This window comes from Podarcis gaigeae (genome assembly GCF_964106915.1).
Source record: "Podarcis gaigeae genome assembly, chromosome: 1".
In the NCBI taxonomy this organism is placed as follows: Eukaryota; Metazoa; Chordata; class Lepidosauria; order Squamata; family Lacertidae; genus Podarcis; species Podarcis gaigeae.
Genome location: NC_139678.1, coordinates 133,344,234 through 133,365,212, shown reverse-complemented (window position 1 = coordinate 133,365,212; position 20,979 = coordinate 133,344,234). Strand labels below are relative to the sequence as shown.

Below are 20,979 nucleotides of genomic sequence, written 5' to 3'. Positions count from 1 at the left end.
GGCGTTTGAGCAGCCTCAGTTTAGCCAGCTGGGTCAGTGTTGTGATGCAGGAAGCCAAATACATGTGGCGTGATGACTTGGCATACAGCCTGCTAGGTGGGGAGAAACTGGGAGTCCCACAGAACACCGGTTGGTTCAGACCTTGCTGAGGGTATGCCAGGTAAGTCACAGAAACTCTGTAGTCTTGCACTGAACATAATAGTGAATTGAGCTCCAGACTTGTCATTGGGGCCATTCATCTGGCATGGGCAGGAAACTCTAGCAAGCTAAACTAATGATTTTATAATGAATACTTTGGTTTTCAATGTGCTCCCACATACATTCTCATAATCGTGTAAAATAGGTCATAGAGCAGCCCTAATGCTCATTGGTTTTGCAACTCTCCTATCTGTTACCTCTGAGGCACACAGTCCTGTGAAATCTGTTCTCCACCCGCTCTTTAAGGATAGGAGAATGAGAGGCCTGCTATGCAGTTGGCATAGCAGCCCTGTGAAAAATGCAAGGTGGTGATATGGCACTGCATGTTTGTGACTCTTTCCCCATAGCAGTAGAAACTTGCCAGATACACAGACCATCAGAGGCGTGGCAAGCCCTCCTGGTGGACAAGGTGTTGCTGAAGGCTCCTGTTAACTTCTTAATCTACATTTTGCACACGGGAATTTCCACATTGTAAGAATTGCCATACTTACAGTTTGAAGAACACAACAGTAAATAAGGAGTAATCGCACCAAACAAGTACACTTTGTTAATTTGACGTAATTGAGTCATGGTAAAGCTGGAGTTGAAAATGCATTTGTTTACTATTTGTTTAAATGGTAAAATTTGGAATGAATAACTGTCCTTGAGGTTGCAGTTCTCAGACGTACTTCTGAGGAAACGTGCTCCCTTTATGTGAAAGATTGCTGAAAACCGGGTTTTCTTGTGCTTTGAATAGGAACGTCTCAATGAATTGGATGACCGATGTCTCTCAGTTGCAAGGAATGGAAAAGTCCAAGAATGTGGAAGCTCTTCAAGTTGGATTGCAGTAAGGAAAAACAATACATTGACTTACCAAGCTGACATACCAAGCAAGTTTTGGAAGTGCCCTCCTTGTCACAGAGCTCACCTGGGCCTCTAATGACAGTAATGGATCCAGGAGCAACCCCAAGCTAAATGCAATATTGCCCAAAGCTCTGGTGTTCCTTTTCCAACGATTTTGAAAGAAAGAAACACATTCTTTCTGTCTCAGTGTAGCAAGAAAGGGGAAAACTGATAAGTAATTGGATATACTGTAGATCTCTTCCTTTTTTAAAAAAAATATTTTTATTGTTTTTTTCACAGTTATATACATTTTAGCTTAACCATTTCAAACATTAATATACAAGGTTCTTTTGAATCTTTGGACCCCCTTCCCTCCCTCCATGGGTTCCATGTTTAAGATTAAATTTGCTGCAACTTTTACCCTTATCCATCTATTAAATATCCATAATTATCATAAGTAATTCCACATTACAAGTGTCTGTATATCCCTGCTAATGATTTTAACCGTTTACAGTGGTCTTTAAATAAATTGAAATCAAATATCCTTTATTTGATAATATAACAAATATATAAATATAAATAGCAAACCACACATCAAACAGACACCATATACAAATTGTGCATATTAGGACAATGATATTTCTGTCTCATTCAAATCTGTTTTGTTTCAGAACAAGATTTTGTATCACATAGACCAACTTACTGTCCCAAATGCTCAGCACATGTTCACCTTGCTGGCTGAAATGAATTACCACTGTTCCAATCCTGAATGCCTGCAGTAACAAAACAATAGGTAAGTCAGAAAGAATGTAAGAATGTTTGTCTTTTTTAAAAAAATAAAAATCTTGCTTAAACTAAAGGAGGACAACAGTTTAATAAGAAAGTATGGAGAGCAGAGCCATCTGCCAAGGAACGCAAAAAGAAGAGAGAAACAGGGATTTGGGATAGTCAAAGGAGAACTGTTCTCTGCAACTTTGCATGTAGTTATACTCTGTTTGAATCTGTCCAGTTGCCATGGTTTGAGAGGGTTGGTCCAAAATAATATGGAGCAGGATCCAAGGAACTATGCAGCTAACTCTGTGAGTCCAAGTGTGTGGTGGGTGGGGCTCAATTTACTTTGTAACTGCAGCCCCCACTATCACATGACAAGCAGAATTTGCAGCCGAGGAATGTTTTAAGAACGGTTTGCTGTCTGGCATGGCTTCCGCTGTTCAAAGGAGGACTTTAAAAAAACTCCTGGGTTAACTCTGGTCCCTTTTATTATCTTAAGCAGCTACTTGGTTCCATTACCCTTATGTTTTGCTGTGATTTTAGGTGACATTTCTTTTAACAAATGAAATACATACTTCAATCTCAAGGGTTACTTCAATGCAGTTCGTGCAATTTCCATTTTTATTTTTGTGTGTGTATCAGAGAATATCCCTGGAACTCCCTTTCGGCATCTGCTGAATATTTTGAGGTCTCGCAAAGACCTCCTGTACCGCAACAGCAAGCTTTGTTCTGCAATAGCGGATTATGCAGCATCCGTCTTCTATATGTGGGACACAAAGCAGGTTAACTTTGGGATGACAATATTAATTTGCACATTTCTGGCATTTTAAATAGAAAATTGATGCCAATATGGAGCTGGCTGTAGACTTCAGTAGTTGTAGTTCTCAAGTGTTAACTTCTCAGTATTTTAATTTACATGTAATGCTAAGGCATGGTTTATTAAACTGGTTTATTGGATTGTCCAAACCTGACCCAGCAGCTTAACCATGGCTTATTAACCACGAAGAAGCTTATAGACCTTGATTTGCATTAGCTGTGGCTTTTTGTTACCTGCAAACATGGCCGATATCTGCTGGGAGAATCTAACTCTGAAGATAATCTAACTCTGAAGATAATCCAACTCTGAATAATGAGGCCCAGACACCAGATTCACAATGGCAGCCTGACAGTAATCCAATTCATTGCAATAATCTAGTCCAGATTATGTTTACTGGCAATGCTCTTTTGCAGAGCAATCCTAACCCTTGATTCGTCTGCTTCTGTGAGTGAGGGAGGTCTGGCATCAGCAGGAAAGCCCTGCCAGCAAGGAGTGCCCCAGTGTACCCACCCAAGAGGAAGGTGGGCTTAAGCCACCTCCCGTGGTCTTGCTGACAGCAGTAGCCTGTGGAAACCCCTCGACACGAGACAGGAGTGAGCCACCACTGCTGCCGTTTTACGAGGGCAGCGTGCACAATCCAGGCGTCTCTGCTGTGTCAGCTAGGGTGCTGGTGTGACAAAGGGACATTTTCCCCTCGCTCCACCCTGCAACCTGTCCTGGCCAGTGTGAGCACTGCTGCCAACTGGAATTAGGATTGCATCTTTAATCTGATGTTCCAAAATGAAGGGGGGGGGGATGTCTAAAATTAGATACAGGGGGCACAGCAGAGGAGGTGGTGGGAAATTAAGGAAGCCATAAGCTGGGCAAGAATGTGTTGCATTACCTGGTTGCATTACCTGGGCAGCCTAGGCATTCTTTTGTGATGGTTAATATTGTAGTTCTTGAATCCAGGTCACTGGCTCACCCTAGTCATACACAAATGTCCCTTAAGACAGGATTTTTAAGCAAAAAGAATGGGAAAGCTTTCCCCAATTGCCACCCTTACTGCAGAGGAATATTTGAGGTCATTGGGAGAGTCAAAACGCTTCAGGATTTCTCTCCTGTACTCTCTCAGACAAATGGTTTATATATTTAGATATGTGTGCATTTATGAATATTTATTCTATATTAGAGACCTTAAAATTCTTATCACACAGTGTTTTGGAAGGAAACAATCCCACACTCCCAAAAAAAGCCATTCCGGAAGCTGCCTAGCAACTGGTACATAGTCAGGAAGGTAGTGCTGCCCATTCATGGGTAGGAAAAGAAATAATAATAATAATAATAATAATAATAATAATAATAAACATAGGGACACAAAGGAAGACATAAACTGAGGATGCAACAGAAAAGGAAAGCCCAAGAGAAACCAAAGCACAGGAAGATATTAAAAAAAAAAGTAAAAGTACACAGTTATTTGGGGTGCGGGAGAGGAGTAGAGTTTTCTATTATTGTCGGCATCCGTCTGTCTCCAGAGACATTGGAATACACTTCCGAGGATAAAATCAAATTGCTGTGGTACCAGCACCAAAGTGACCTCCCGGGGAGGCAAGACTGGGAAGTGTGGGTGGAGGTTCTGGCTGCAGAGCCCTTTAACAGGGGGCCTGGAGATATCACACCTGCGGGAAGGAAAGAGGGTGATGCACCACTTTGCCCCCTCCCAGAAAATAGACTCCGGGATTCAACCCCAAGTTGTGGTGATTGAGAGGAAGAAGGCAAAACCCCTAAAGGGGCCCCATTTGTTTGCATGCAAATTCCTTCCCAGCCCCGAATACAGAGATCAATTACACCACAGCAAGGTCTTACAAACCCAGTATCCACAGACCCGGTGGCTGGGCTGAACTGTTGCCAACTTTGCCGCTTGGTCAGATTGCAGCAGCCGACCTTGAACTGCAGCAGCAGAGCAGAACCTTGCTCCCTCTGGTCTGCTCCTGAAGCCCTGAAGCCCACTGTGGAGGTCAGGAGTGGTGAATTTAAAGGAGGGGTTTTTGGTGGGCTGGAGTCCCCCACAGCTGGCCACAAGGAGCAGGGCCAGGCTGCAACCATTGTCCACCCTTAATTCTACCCCCCCCATGTTATTCTGCAGCCTCCCCACAGCCCAAGCGTCAGCTTAGAGGGAAGCTGCCCAAGTTCAGACCACTGATCAATATCAGTACTGACTACACAGGCTGGCAGCATCTCTCCAGGGTTTCAGGAAGGGGACCTTCCCAGCCCCCACCTGGAGATGCCATGGGGCAGGGCCGAAACTTGGCTTTCTGTCACCGGGGTCAAAGACCCAGTTTGGGACCCCCCGCCCCGGTGCATGTTTGTGCATGTGTACACACACACGTGTGTGTGTGTGTGTGTGTGTGTGTGTGTCAAAGTCACATGATTGCAACCTCAAAAGCAGCTGCCAGCCCAGTAGCTGCCTACAAAAATCAGCAGCCGATTACCCCCTGGAAAACCCTGATTGTGGAAAGAGGATAATCTGGACTCTCAGTTGGGGTCTCAAAATGCAACCCCCCCTCCGGTATGATGTTCTATGAACATTAAATGCTAGCCCTGCTCCCCCCTTCTGCTATGGAGAGAGCAGTGGGGTGTGTATGCATCACACTGATCTGGGCAGCATCTGACCCAGGCAGCAGCAGTCTTGCATGGAGGAAGGAGCCCTCTGCCATGGTGCAGGGCCCTTCCGCAGAGTGTGGCATTGGGGTGAGGGGGCAAAAGGGCCTTAGACAGCCACATGGGGCAAGAGTGGCCAAGTTGTTTGGTAGCAAGCCTTGGTTAAATGAGGGGTGGGGGAGTCTGTGGCCCTCCAGAGGCTGCTGGACTCCAGATCCCAGCACCCCAGCTAGCAGGCCCAATGGTCAGGATGGTGGGAGTCAAACCAGCAAATCATCACCATCATCTTGGGGCACTTCGCAGCATGAGAATACAAGATGAAAAACATGAAATACACAAGAAGAACAAGAACAAACCAATACCCTGCCCCCCGCCTGTGCCCATTCAGCTTGTCTAAAATTTAACCTAGCAAAAGCAGCATTTGACGCCACAGTGCATCACTCTGAGGAAGGAATGTGTATTTTGAGGAAAGGCAAGCCAGGTTAACTGGCCCAGCAGAAGCACTGGCAGCCATTTTGCTGCAGCGGCAAACACTGTTTATAGTTTAACCGTGAAACTTGTTTTGCCTCTGTAGCAGAGCAAGAGGAACACTTGTGGGCCCATATGGGCCCTGGCTTTCTCTATGGGGCAGACAGGGAGCAGATGTGGTGGTGGTGGGGCTAGTATTATATGACCAATTTAGGGTGTGACTAGTAAGGTGCTTGGCAGAACAGGAATTGTTGTGCGTTTGGGTTTTGACCTGAATGGGCACCTAAGCCCTGTCCTCGCGAGATCAAATTGCAGTGCTCAAGAACCGCATCTAGAACACAAGGAACACTGGGCACCTGCGGAATGCGATGACATCAGGTGATATCAAAAGAGGCAATTTAGAAAGTTTTTCTGCTGAGATCAACAGAGGGAGAGGAGCTTAGCAAAATGGCTCATCAGCTGAACCAGATGTGGCGCTCCGGTCTCCGTACAGAGGTAGGTCTGCTCTGCCCTCTGCTTGATCTAGAACACAAGGAACGCATCTAGAACACAAGGAACACTGGGCACCTGTGGAATGCGATGACATCAGGTGACATCAAAAGAGGCAGTTTTTCTGTTGTTTTCAGCAGAGGAAGGCCTCTTGAGCCCACCGTGCTCAGCTCTTGAAGAAGATGGCCCAAGCATCTGGATTCTGGCAGTCCAGCCTCCGCAAAGAGGTAGGTCTGCTCTGCCCTCTGCTTGATCCCCTTTCCATCCTAAGCTCTGCACCATGACCTCCCTCGCCTAGAAGCTCCACACCTGAACCTGCAAGATCCTTTCTCCTTCCCTCTTGTTCCACTGTGGCAGGCTTCCTCTAACTTGGCCCTCTAGATGTTTTAGGCCTACAACTCCCATGATCCCTAGCTAGCAGGACCAATGGTCAGGGATGATGGGAATTGTAGTCTCAAAACAGCTGCGGGAGAGGCAGCAGACTGACGCAAGTCCCACGCTGCTGTTTCAGGCTGCACGAAACCTGCAGGCGCCTAAGCCACCACGTCACTCCTCAAACGCCCGAGCCTTAAGAATGGCACTTTTTGCAACCATCCTAACCACTCCCTATACCACCCGGATAACCTTCCATGTCCACTTAAGCACACCACGGGACACTCCTCCCCATCAGCCGCCCTACAGCTGGGGGGGGGGGAGGCAGCAGGCGGACCTTTTCGGGAGTGGCGCCTGCGCGCGCCCAGAGTGGCGCCTGGGATTTGTCACCCCTCTTAGTGGTGGCACCCGGGGCGTAGCGCCCCTGCCGCACCCCCGTCGCTACGCCCCTGCCAAGAAGCATTTATTCTAGAATCCAGAAGAGCTGGATATTAATTGAAAAAGCTGACAATTCCTCCTATTTTTTTGTATAAATGTATAAATTTCTGTTGGAATGGCATGTGAAAGATGAAGAGGTTAAGTCGGTGATGATACATTGGGATAAGGATTTTGGCTATAATATACAGCTAGAATACTAGGAAAAATTATGGAAAGTAGGAATAATATATCAAGAGTTTGATATATAATCTTGATCTTTTGCAGATATGTAGTGGGGAAGAGTCTTGCAAGCGAGGCAGAATTGGAAGTAAGTATTTGTTATCTTAAGTATTTGTTATCTATAGTTTGGAAGTGGATATAGGCTGTAGGGTTAGAACTAGAAGATAGGGTATTTTAAAATAGTACTATTTGTAAGTGATAAAATATTATCAAAAATGTATAAATTTCTGTTGGAATGGCATGTAAAAGATGAAGAGGTTAAGTCGGTGATGATACATTGGGCTAAGGATTTTGGCTATAATATACAGCTAGAAGACTGGGAAAAATGATGGAAAGAAGGAATAATATATCAAGAGTCTGATATATAATCTTGATCTTTTGCAGATATGTAGTGGGGAAGAGTCTCGCAAGCGAGGCAGAATTGGAAGTATTTGTTATCTTAAGTATTTGTTATCTATAGTTTGGAAGTGGATATAGGCTGTAGGGTTAGAACTAGAAGATAGGGTATTTTAAAATAGTTTGTAAGTGATATTTGTAAGTGATAAAATGTGAAGTTATTTTAAGTGTCATTAAAAAAAAAGATGGTTAGAAATTATGATATATCTAAACTGCTAAAGATGAAGTAAAATGAAAATCAGATAGGGGGGACTTGGGGAAGCCCACTTAACAATGTTTAGAAAAATAAGGATATGACAAGAATTTGTATTGTTTGTTTTTCTGTTTGTGTTTTTTATTTTTTATTTGTTTTATAAAATGAATAATTTTTTTTTGAAAAAAGAAGAAAATATTCAAAGAAGGAATAACAAAGGATTATAAACGTAATCCTAGATAAACAACCAACTCTGTTCCAGGTTAGACCTAGACAGCCGGCTGTGTTCACTGCCTTTAGAAACCTTTGCAACTAGGAGTTTAAACATTTCCCACATTGACAATACTCCCATTTTGAAAAACAAAACAAGAAAACTGCATGTAGATTGTTACTTCTATTACTTTCCTTGTACTAACTGCTTTAATAGATCAAGGCACACTATTACTGAAATGTATTCAGAATTCACATGTTGCAATGAATCATTTTATTATTATTATTATTATTCTGGCATGCCTTGGGATAGAAGTGTATTTTAAGAATTAGCTTCCACACACAAATACTTCAGGTCTGCTCTGCTCTGAAAATCATTTATTTAAAGTTACAACCCATCCTGGTGGTAGCAATAGGTTAAAAGATATTTAGCAAGAGCAAGAATCACATTCATTTTCCTTTTTTACTTTCAGGAAAGAACATTCAGATTCCCATCCATTGTGACATCGGTGGATGTCTTAGAGGTGGAAGGAAGATTGACCTACTTTGGGAAAGGGCGCTGATGGTGAGTCACATACAGTCATACCTTGGGATGAATACGCTTCAGGTTAAGCATTTTTGGGTTGCGTTCTCCCCCCACCATTTTGTTTCCAACAGCTCCCCCACCAGCTAAAAAAGAAGATCCCTCCCCCTCCGTGTGGGAAAGATTGCCAAACCCTAAAAGTAGGTAAGAACAACAAATCGGGTAAATCTCTAGAGTTTGTTTAATTTTGTCCCGGCTGGGAGGGGAGGAGAGCGCTGCTGCTCTGTTGCAGCGGCTGCTTGGGCGAAGACGTGAGATGAGGGGCCTTGAAGTTGCCCATCAGCGCTTAGCACCTGTAAAGGACATGGAGCCTCCACCTGCTGCTAAACCGGTTCAAGAGCTAGGCCTGATTATATGCTGAAGCCAGACCCACATGCTGGCTTGTTCTGGTCCAGGTGTGCCCCACATTCCCATTGTCTGGGCCAAGTGTGGCACGCGGCACAAGAGAGGACAAGGTTAAATGAAGCAGACAGGTAACTGTGCTCTTTCCTTTTCTTACTTTTCAGCCTGAGGAATACTACTCCCCAGGCATGGGAATCCAGCATGCTGTTAATCAGGACAACTGAGCAAGGAAGAGGGAGGAGGAGTGGAAGGGGACAAACCTCCTTCTTGACACTCCCATGCCAGCTGCTCCCTGACACTTGCCAAGGAAAGGAAAGGGGCTGGTGTGAAGGCTTGGTGGAATGGTGGGTTGATCTGAAAGCCGGAAAGGATTTGGCACAATGCAAGGCCGCTAGGAATCTGCTCAAACCCCCAAGCAACTAGACCATGAGAACCTAGCACTGCATTTGCCACCATGCTTGAAGCCAGACAGGTCTTCTCCAGTATTAGTCAGAAATGAGATAATTGGGCAGGGGGACGTTCATTTTCCTTTTTTTCTTTCATGACAGAATACCCAGAAGGGCATATGTTCCAATTGTTACGTCAGAGGAAATAATAGAGATAGAAGGGGGAGAAATCGACATCATATTTGAAATTGCCAAAATGGTGAGTCACATATGTGTATAAGATGAGGGGTTTTTCTTAGAAACTATTGTAAAAAATAGGGGGACGTGGGATTGGTTGCTGCCACGAGCAGGAGATTTATAGTCAAATGCATGTGCTCAATAAGTTATGGCAATACCCAGTTAGTTATGGTGATGCTAAAGATATATTTCTGTGTACTGCGTTCTGAGACAAAGAAACAGGCAGAATGAATTCTCTTACATGAGGCTTTCCCCCTTTCTTCCTAAAGCCTTAGGATTAAATGCAAATTACATTTCCGGTGTTTTAATAATTCTGAAGCTGTGATCTATTAAAGCTGAATTGTTTAGGTAAAAAAATAAGTCAGATAGGTTGATTCTATGATTCCAGTTCCATGGAAATTACTTGAGGCCATATTTCTTCTATTTTAATTATTATATTATATTTTTCATATGCCGCCCATTCAACTGGGTTGCCCCAGTGACACTGGGAAGCTCCCATCAAAATATTAATAACACAATGAACCATCAAATTACCCTTTTGCTCTTTTTCTATAGGAAATGAGAAAGGAGACAAAAGAACAGCCTCCAAAAGAAGCACCAGGTAAGGTATCTTCTTGTATCAAGAATATCTACATTGTGATCTACAGTGGAACCTTGGAAGCTGAATGTTTCGGCTCCCAAACTCTGAAAAACCAGAAATGCTTCCGTTTTCAAACGTGCCTTGAGGCATGTTTCTCTTTCTGAATGGAGCTTGCTGACTGCCCCATTGAGTCCCAGTTTTTGAACACTTCGGAAGCTGAACAGGCTTCTGGAAAGCTTTAAGTTTGACAACCGAGGTTCCACTGAACGTGGTTGTGGCGTTTGTACAGAGCCCCCAGTCGTCTCACGGACAATTGACCCATACGTACACCACTAATCTGCTGCCACCAACCAGGTCCTCCCCGGTAAATCACTTAGTCTCAGGTTCTCAAATTAACAAAGAAAAGTGTAGTTTATTTCAGACACAAACAAACTTTAACTGCATTCCAAACGTTGTTACTCTTTACCTTCTTAGTCTTGTTTTATCCTGTCTCTATCTCTTCTACCTCTCCTCACACAAGAACCCACTGCACTAACTGTCTCTCTATTTCCAACTGCCGGCCAACTGCTTTTCCAACTGCCTCAACCAACCAACCAACCCATTAAAACCAACCAACTACCCACCAACAACTCAAACCTCAGGCTAAGCCCTTTTATATGCAGGTAGGCTCTGCCTCCGGCTTTCCTATTGGTTTTCATATTAACCCTTTTTCTCCCCCTGCTTTATTATTCCTCCACCCACTATATGTCCAAGGTACTTGATTTCTGAGTCCCCAATCGGACATTTACTAGCCTTAATGGTCAAGCCCGCCTCTTTAATTCTTTGTAGCACTAACTCTAGGGGCTCTTTGTGTTCAGACCAGGTTTGACTAAAAGTTGCAATATCATCCAGGTAAGCTACTGTAAACTCCCTTAATCCACGCAGGATCTTATCCACTAGCCTCTGAAAGGTTGCTGGCACATTTTTTAGCCCAAAGGCCATCACTTTAAACTCATATAATCCTAGGGGACTTTTCCTGGTCCCCAGGATACATTTTTACTTGATAATATCCTTTTGTCAAGACTAGACAGGTAATGAAATGGCACCTGCCTATGGTCTCAATTAGGTGATCTAAGCAGGGCATTGGATAGGCATCCGCCTTAGTGACGTGATTTAACTTTTGGTAGTCAACACAAAAGCTTATAGAGCCATCAGGTTTGTCTACCAGCATTCTGGTGCTGCCCAGGGACTCTCTGAGGGGGTTATGATCCCTGCCTTCAGCATCTCCTGCACCTCGTTGCAGACTTTATCCATGTATGTCCCAGTTATCCGATAAGGGGTCACTACAATGGGTTTAGCATCCCCAGTGTCTATGTGATGGACCACTCCCTTTGCTATTCCAAAGACGGCTTTGTATTTTTGTAGGATACTTCCTTCCTCCTCCCGCTGTGATTGGGTTAATGAAGGGGCTAGATTCACTTCTTTCTGATTACAACGTCACTCCCCTCTCCCTTCCCAGCACAGTATGTCGTCTGTTTATTCTGGGTCCTCTCTTACAGCATATAGAGCCCAGCTTTCTGTTCTATGGTAGGGTTTTAGCATGTTCACGTGAACCACTTTGTGCCCCTCATCCCCCTGCTGGATAATGTAGTTCACATAATTCATTTTGGACACAATCTTGTACGGTCCCTTCCCAGGCTAATTGCAATTTATTTCCCTTTATTGGCCTTAGCAGCAACACTTCATCTTCTGGCCCAAAGGTTCTCTCTCTGGCCTTTTTATCATACCAGATTTTTTGCTTTGACTGCGTGGCTTTTAAATTTTCTCCTTCTATTTCTAAGGAACAGCGAAAAGTGTTTAGCAGTTTGTACAGATATTCCATCACTGAATCTGGATCACTATCTGGGTGATCCTCCCAATTCATTCAGAGTAGATCTAAAGGTCCTTTGACCTTGCGCCCTAGTAAAAGCTCAAAGGGACTGTACCCGGTACTCTCTTGTGGAATGTCTCTGTATGCGTACAAGAGGGGTTGTAATTGGCAGTCCCAGTCATTAGGGTTTTCTGCTACGTAGGCTTTGATCATACGGATCAAAGTTCCATTAAACTTCTCAACCAATCCATTATTCTCTGGATGGTACGGTGTGGAAGTTATATGTGTGATGCCACACGCTTCCCACAATCTTTTCATGAGCTGGGATGTAAATGAGGTGCCTAGGTCCGTGACCAACTCACTTGCAAACCACAGGCGACTCGTGTAATTAATCGACACATCTGCTGCTGTCTCAGTTTTGATATTTCTTAATTGGATCGCTTCTGGATATTGGATTGCAAAATCTATGATGGTCAGGATATATTTATTGCCCCGTTTCGTGGCTCTTGGCAATGGCCCTTCTAGGTCAAGCCCCAACCTTTGAAATGGGGTAGAGATCACAGGTAAAAGACTGCCCTGTACCTCGTCTTTGGCAAATATCACATGCCTGGCAATATAGCTTGATTTGTTTCTCCATGCCTGGCCAGTAGAAGTTCTGTGCAACCCTTCGTTTAGTGCGCGTTATTCCCATGTGTGCACCAAAAATGCTATTATGGGCTTGTTGCAAAATCTTTTCTCTATAGGTGTGAGGGATTACCAGCTGTTTACGGATTCCTCCTCCCCCTCTATACGGTGTGGCAAGGAGTTCCCTATACAACAGCCCGTTTTCTTCACAGAATCTCTCTGGGCATTCAGGGGTTAAAGGGGCGGCAGACTTAGCCGCCTCAAAACAACCGCTTAACCCAACATCCCCTTTTTGCTCCTGAGCGAAACTAGCTTTGTGGCTGTTTTTAAAAGGAACTATTAACAGCTTCAGTTTCTGCTCCGCCCAAACCTTCCAAGAGAGGTTTCCCAGCCATGTCTCCACTGACAACTGTTTCAGTTTCCTCAGTAGATGGTGATTCTTGGCTCCCCTTTTAGCAAGTAACTACAAATGCACTCTTAACATGCTCTAGTAGAACCCAGTCAATAAGAACTGCTGCTGGAACTTCCTCAGAAATGGCTGCCTGCCACTTCCCAGACCTATCACGGAAGTTAATATCCACTCTAGCTACCATATTTTTTGCACCATAACACTCACTTTTTTCCTCCTAGAAAGTAAGGGGAAATGTCTGTGCGTGTTATGGAGCGAATGCCTATGGGTGGCGGGGGGGATCTGCTGCAGTCGTGAGCAGAGGATCCATGGTTCCCCTTCCTTCTCTCTGTAGTTACAAAGCATGGATCCACATGGATCCTCAGGATTTTTGCATTGGGCTACTCCAAACTCACTGTCAGATCACATGTCTGTGGCCACAGCATGAACCACAAAAATCAGATATCCACTATTTTGTTTAGAATTTCCCCCCCTCTTATTTTCCTCCTCTAAAAACTACGTGCGTGTTATGGTCTGGTGCGTGTTATAGAGTGAAAAATACGGTACTTTTAGGATCACTGGTTCTTTGGCAATTCCTTTTAATTTTATTGTTTTCTCAGGTATTAATTTAGTGGTGGAAATTATGTCCGGATGGACGATTGTAATCTGTGATCCGGTGTCTCTTAACCCAAGATACTTTTCATCATCAACCCAGATGTTTTCCCCAGCATTTCTCAAGAGGAAACTATCCTGTTTAATCAACTAACATTGTACCACACAGTGCCTCAAAATTTTCCTCAGGCTCAGGCCTAGCTAAAACCTCGGTTTCCCTGCCAACCTGCCTAGCCTCTTCCTGCTCCACTGAGTGGATACAATAAGTCTGTTTTTGAGAACCAGAATTCAGTTTTACCCTTTCCATCCCCGCAGTCCAAACTCCTGTGGCCTAATTTACCAGACGTCCAGCACTTTATTTCCCTGTACCCAGTATAATTAGTTTTATTTCCTTTTCCCTCAGTGGGACCAATGTTAGTCAGGGCCTTGTCAGTTGGACTTTTAGTTCGTGGCATATTTCCCTGAGGTAGGGCTTCCCTTGGCATATTGAAATTTGTTTTTGGGGTACTCCCACACTTTCCCGCCAAATTTTGGACCATCAAATCCCTGGTCTCTAATTTCATTAATTTGGTCAGCTAAAGTGGCTGCCTCCTGTATAGTTTTGGGATGTCGTTTTTTTACCAGATATTTCAATTTCTCGTTGATGGTTGTATAAAATTGTTCAAGCGCCATAATCTCCCTGATCTTCTGAACTGAATTGGCACCCTTCTGCTCTAGCCACTTTGTGAGGTAATTTGAAATTTTGGCTCCAAGTTGAGCAAACGTTTCTTCCCTCATTTTTGTCACACTCCTGAACTTCTTTCTTAACTGTTCTGAGGTTATTCCAAATCAGGTATAAATTAATTGTTTAAACATGTCAGAATTTCTAGACTGATCTTCTGGCATTTGCACATATATTTCGGCTAAGGTTCCACTAATTCTAGCCCTTAATATTATCATTTTTTCCTCATCTTTTAGTTGGAAATCTTTGCATGCTCTTTCAAATGAGACGATAAAAGCCTCCAGATTATCCTTATCTTTGAATTCGGGAAAACGCTTGAGGCCTATCTTAACCTGGCTTTGATCATTTGTGCCATTATTATTATTTTGGTTTTCCCACAGATGCCAATTCCATTTTCCGCATTTCTAACTGAAATTGCATCTCTTTTTCCCTCAGACGGTACTGCTCCCTTTCTTGTTCAGCCTTAATTTTATCTCTTTCTTGTTCAGCTTTAGGTTTATCTCTTTCTTGTTCAGCTTTAAGTTTATCTCTTTCTTGTTCAGCCTTATTTTTCTCTCTCTCTAATTTAAATTTGTATTCCTGTTCCAACTTCCATTTTTCAAATGCTAAAGAGAGTCTAGGCTCTACTGCCTCAGAAGGAATTTCTGATATCTCCTCTACACTCTGCCCTTCTCCCTGAGGATTCACATTTTCCTCTCCCTTGGAGCTTTCATAGGTTGGCTCCCTCACAGGGTTTCTTGACTTTTTCGGTGGCATAGTGAGAGCAAAATAGAGTCAGTTGAGAGATCTCAACCAGTCTTATCTGACCTCGGTCTCCTTCAGAGCCTTTACATTCTTCTCTCTGTGTCCCGTCAGCAACTGGACATTAATAAAAGCAGGCCGCAAGCAGATCTTCAGCATGATTAATTAATTCTAATAAGCACGAATAATGGATGTTTCCGGTTGATGTTCTAAACTTCCCTGGGGAGAGTCCACCTATTGCAGAAGGCGAGCCAGGAAAGGGTGGAAACAAGACCCTCTCCGCACCTTCTTCCTTTCGGGTCGGCCTTCCGCTAGGCTGGGCCAGGCTGGGCCGCTTTCCCCAATGCCTTTCAGGTTGCCTTGCCAGCCTCCTTGCCAGCAGTGGCGGAGGAAGGGGCAGTGGGGGCGGGCCGCCCCGGGTATCATCCCTGGGGTGTGTGTGTGTGTGTGTGTGTGACATTCGGTGCACCATTGCTCCCGACTGGAGGAGGCAGGCAGGCAGGCAGGCAGGCAGGGGAGAGGATGGGAAGGAGGCAGGCGGGTGGGAAGGGGAGAGGAAGGAAGTGGGATCGGTGGGTGCGCCTTTCATTCTGCCTGGAAGACGATCGCCTACAGCAAGACTGTCAAGTGGATTTAAAGGGTCACTTCGGGGGCGGCGCTGCAAACGCAGAAGGGATCTTGCAGTATGTTGACACAGACCTACTGGATTTAATAACGCTCAGATAATTGAATATGATTGAAGCCGCCTCAAGGTTAATATTTTCTATATTCAAGGCAGAGTAATTCCCTAAGCGCAAAGGACACGTACTGAAAATTGGAATTTCATACTCCCTTGTAAGAAATTGTGGCACTACATAACCACGGCTGGCTGCACCATTGTCGCATGCGATCTCTGTCTCTTTCGCACAGACACAAAACACCACTCCAGAGAACGCGGTTTATCGGGCAAGTCTAGTCTGCTCAAAAGGAAGTCCCATTGTGTTGGGGACCTGGAAGGAGAGAAGCAAAAGCTCCCTCAGCTCAGGACCCAAACCCTGGAAGGCACAGGAGGAGAGGTGGGGTGTGAGGGAAGCGGCGCTTAAAAAGGGAATAAAATGGTTGCTGCCTTTCTCTCTATCTGAGCTGGCTCCCCGCCTGTTACGTTACGTGCGGGAAAACTGTGTGGGGTTCCTCTCTGTGTCAAGTCTTCACGCTGTGCCTGCGCGCACCTGCCTATTTTTTCAATTCAATTTTCAATTCAAATTTATTTACGGCTATTAGCCCATAAAATATGTACAAACATAAAAGCACAGAAGCATAAAAAACCAATACATCTAACAACAGAAGGGGAACACCACGATGCAAGGGTGGGTCATTGAGCAGTGACAAATAACAGCTTGGGGCCCAGAAAGATCCAAGGGACGGTTCACAGAAAAAGGAGAACTGGAGACGAGATCCATCATGCACTCTCTTTTTTTTTTTTATAAAGATATTTATTAGGGTTTTTTATAAAAAATACAAAAATAATAAACAACATTCCTTTTGTCTTAACAAATTTTCAAACCTTTTTGGACTTCCTCACGTTTCCCGTTCACACTTACATTGTCAATACATTTTTCCAAGCAAATTATCATGTAATTTATAGTCGCTCTTTTAAATGATAAATAACAATTCTTCAGCAATTTTTGTTTTCTAAAATCTCACTTATCTTCCAATTCAAATCCAAATTAGTGATGGCCAATTTTTTGTAATCAAGCACCCTTCTTAACATTCCACCAAATTACAATATTTTTGTAAATAAATCTTAAATTTCCTCCAGTCTTCTTCAATCTTTTCTTCTCCCAAGTCTCGGATTCTGCCGGTCATTTCCGCCAATTGCATATAGTCCATCAGCTGCATCTGCCATTCTTCCAGTGTGGGTAAATCTTGAGTTTTCCAGTTCTTAGCGATAAGTATCCTTGCTGCCGTTGTAGCATACATAAAGAATGTTCGGTCCTTCTTTAACACCTTCTGGCCGACTATACCCAGGAGGAAGGCCTCTGGTTTCTTAGTGAAAGTATACTTAAATACTTTTTTCAGCTCGTTATATATCATTTCCCAGAAGGCCTTCACTTTCGGGCAAGTCCACCAGAGGTGAAAGAATGTTCCTTCATTTTCCTTACATTTCCAACATTTATTTTCGGACAAGTGGTATATTTTAGCAAGTTTAACAGGGGTCATGTACCATCTATATATCATTTTCATTACATTTTCCTTCAGAGCATTACATGCAGTGAAGTTCAGCCCAGTGGTCCACAACCTTTCCCAATCTTCAAACATAATATTATACCCAATGTCCTGTGCCCATCTTATCATAGCAGATTTAACCATTTCATCTTGTGTGTTCCATTTCAACAGCAAGTTATACATTCTTGATAATATCTTACTCTTTGGTTCTAACAGTTCTGTCTCTAACTTCGATTTTTCCACCTGGAATCCTAACTTTTTGTCATTTTTAAAAACTTCTTTAATCTGAGCATAATGTAACCAGTCTAGCACTTTACCCTTCATTTTCTCCAAACTCTGCAATTTCCAATTGTCACCATCTTTTTCTAATATTTCCCAATACTTTGGCCAATTGGCCTCCATATTGAGTCTCTTCCGGGCCTTAGCCTCCAGAGGTGAAAGCCACCTTGGGGTTTTGTTTTCCAACAAGTCTTTGTATTTTGTCCAGACATTAAATACAGCTTTCCTGACAATATGGTTCTTAAAGGCCTTATTGGTCTTGACTTTATCATACCATAGATATGCATGCCAACCAAATGCATTGTTAAAACCTTCCAGATCCAACACATCCGTGTCTTCAAGAAGTAGCCAGTCCTTGAGCCAGCAGAAAGCTGCTGCTTCATAGTACAGCTTTAAGTCCGGCAGGGCAAAGCCACCTCTTTCTTTCGCATCAGTTAGTATCTTAAACTTAATTCTAGGCTTTTTGCCCTGCCAGACAAATTTAGAAATATCTCTCTGCCACTTCCTGAAGCACTCCGTCTTATCCACAATTTGTAATGTTTGAAACAAAAACAACATCTTTGGCAATACATTCATCTTAATAGCGGCAATTCGGCCTAGCAAAGAAAGTTTCAATTTTGTCCAACAGTCCAAGTCTCTCTTAATTTCAGACCAGCATTTTTCATAATTATCCTTAAATAGACTCAGATTTTTTGCTGTTATATTTACCCCTAGGTACTTAACTTTTTTCACCAATGTTAGTTCTGTTTCTTTCTGAAACCGTTCTGACTCTATGTCTGTCAAGTTTTTCCCTAATACTTTAGTTTTCTGTTTATTTAATTTAAATCCCGCCACCCGACCAAAGTCTTGAATCAATTCCAAAACTCTTTTTGTACTAGATTCTGGCTCCTGCAGGGTCAAAACTAGGTCATCTGCAAAAGCTTTAAGTTTATATTGTTTCGCTCCGACCTGAATCCCTTGCACCAACCGGTCCCCTCTGATAAGATTCAGGAGCACCTCCAGGACTGTAATAAACAACAGCGGGGAAATTGGGCAGCCTTGTCGTGTTCCTTTTTCAATTTTAAACCCTTCCGTAACCACATTGTTGACTATCAGTTTTGCCTTTTGTTCTGAATATATCGCATCAATCCCGTTTTCAAAACCCCTCCCCACTCCCATTTCTTTTAAATTTCCCTTCATAAACTTCCAAGAGATATTGTCGAAGGCCTTCTCCGCATCTATAAAAACTAACACTGCTTTGGTATTAATTTCTGTTTGCAACAGCTCCAAAATGTCAATAATATTCCTTGTATTGGCAAACATGTGTCTGCCTGGGAGAAAGCCTGCTTGGTCCTTGTGTATTACTTCACTTAAAACTCTTTTAAGTCTGTTTGCCAAAACTTCAGCAAATATTTTGTAATCCACATTTAGAAGGGAGATGGGACGGTAGTTCTTAAGCTGTGTCTTTTCAGTTTCTGATTTTGGTATCAATGTGATAAAGGCTTCTTTCCACGATTCCGGCGCCTTCTTCCCCTCCATAATCTCATTGCTGACCTCCATCAGTGGTTGTATCAGATAGTCATTTAATGTCTTATAATACTTGGAGGTCAAACCATCTGGCCCTGGAGATTTGCCCAGTTTCATGTTCTGAATGGCAAGTTCGATCTCTTGTCGAGTTATTTTGCTATTCAAGAGTGTTCTATTTTCCTGTGACAGTCTTTTGAGCCCATTTTTTTCCAAGAATTGTTTAATTTCCATCTCATTTTGCGGCCCTTGAGTGTATAGTTTTTTGAAATATTTCTGGAAACACTTTCTAATTTCCACGGGGTTCTGGATATTTCTTCCTTCAATTTCCAAATTTGTTACTGTATTCAACTTTTGCCTCTTTTTCAACTGCCAAGCCAGCAGTTTCCCACATTTGTTTGCCGATTCAAACGTTTTTTGTCTCATCAACTTAATCTTCCATTCAATTTCCTGATTTATCAATTTAGAATATTGTGCCTGGTGGAGTTTAGTTTCTCTCAAGATCGGCTGCGATTTTGGATTTGCTCTTAACTTCTTCTCTAGTTCTTTAATTTTCTCCAAAATCCTGTCTTTCTTTTCATTCTGTGTCCTTTTCTTTATAGAATTCTGTTGTATCAAGAACCCTCTCATGACCGCTTTACTTGCATCCCAGATTGTTCTTTTTTCCACCGTCGTATTCAAATTTATTTCAAAGTAGTCCTTTATAACTTTTTGGGCCTTCTTAATGATCTCTTGATCTCTGAACAAATTGTCATTCATCTTCCATCTAAAGGAACCGGTTGGTACTAGTATCATGTCCATTTTCAAAGCATTATGGTCGGAGCAGGTCTTTGGGCAGATTTCCACTTTTCTCACCTTAGGTGCCAGACCTCTAGAAATCCATATTTGGTCGATTCTTGTCCATGTCAGCTGGGCTTCAGAAAAGAATGTTCCTTCTTTTCCCAAGGGGTTCTTTGTTCTCCATATATCAATCCAGTCCATATTATCTGTCATTTCAAAAAAGGTCTTTGGTAGTCTGCCATCTTTGGTAACATTTTGTCTTTGTGACTTATCCATATTGGTCGATACGATCCCATTCATATCTCCCATCATAATGATGTTATCAAAGTCCAGATATTCCAACATAATCCCTTGCAACTTCTTGTAAAATTCTGATTTCCCTTCATTTGGAGCATAGATTCCTAATATCAAAATTTTCTCTCCTTGATGCTGTATTTCAATTGCCAAAATTCTTCCATGGTCGTCTTTAAATAAAAATTTAGGTGATAGGCTCTCTTTTGCATATATCACCACTCCTCTCTTCTTAACTTTGTCCGAAGATATAAATTCCTGGCCAAGCCTTTTATTTATTAATACTTTTCTGTGGAGCCTAGTCACATGTGTTTCTTGTAAACAGATAATATCCAATTGTTCCTTCTTTAAAATGTGAAAGATTTTCCTCCTTTTTTCCGGGCTGTTGCAGCCATTAATATTCCAGCTCAAAAGTTGCAGGGACATCCTGGATAAATCTGGTTATTTTCCTTGGGATGGTGTTTGGTTCTGTGGGTCTTTAGAGTCCACAGGTGTAGGTACCTCTGGTGGTTCGGGCCCAGGGAGTAGTTCAAGTCCTTTATGAAGGTCTTCTCCGTGGGCACTCAGAAATTTATCTCTATCTTCCAAAGTTTTAATTTTAATCTTCCTTCCTCTGAAGGTAAAGGACAAGCCTTGTGGAAAATCCCACCTAAAGATGATTGAGTTGCCTCTCAACAATTTTACAAGCTCCAAATATTCAGATCTAAGATCCAACAACTGTTTAGGAATGTCCTTATAAATTTCAGTTCTTCTGTCCAAAATGTCCAGAGACTTCCCGTAGTGAAGGCCTAAAATCTTGTCCCTCTCCTCCTTTGATCTCAATGT

General features: G+C 42.9%; 1 protein-coding gene and 1 long non-coding RNA gene across 2 annotated transcripts in view; one reads left to right on the top strand and one right to left on the bottom strand.

Annotated features, from left to right (window-relative positions):
- YBEY (ybeY metalloendoribonuclease) overlaps window positions 1-20,979 on the bottom strand; it is a 110,618-nt gene that overhangs the window by 80,073 nt on the left and 9,566 nt on the right. The window lies entirely within an intron of this gene.
- LOC310834055 lies at window positions 6,077-6,432 on the top strand. Its single transcript, XR_014559078.1, has 2 exons — window positions 6,077-6,211; window positions 6,343-6,432. It is a non-coding gene; the product is annotated as an uncharacterized lncRNA (long non-coding RNA).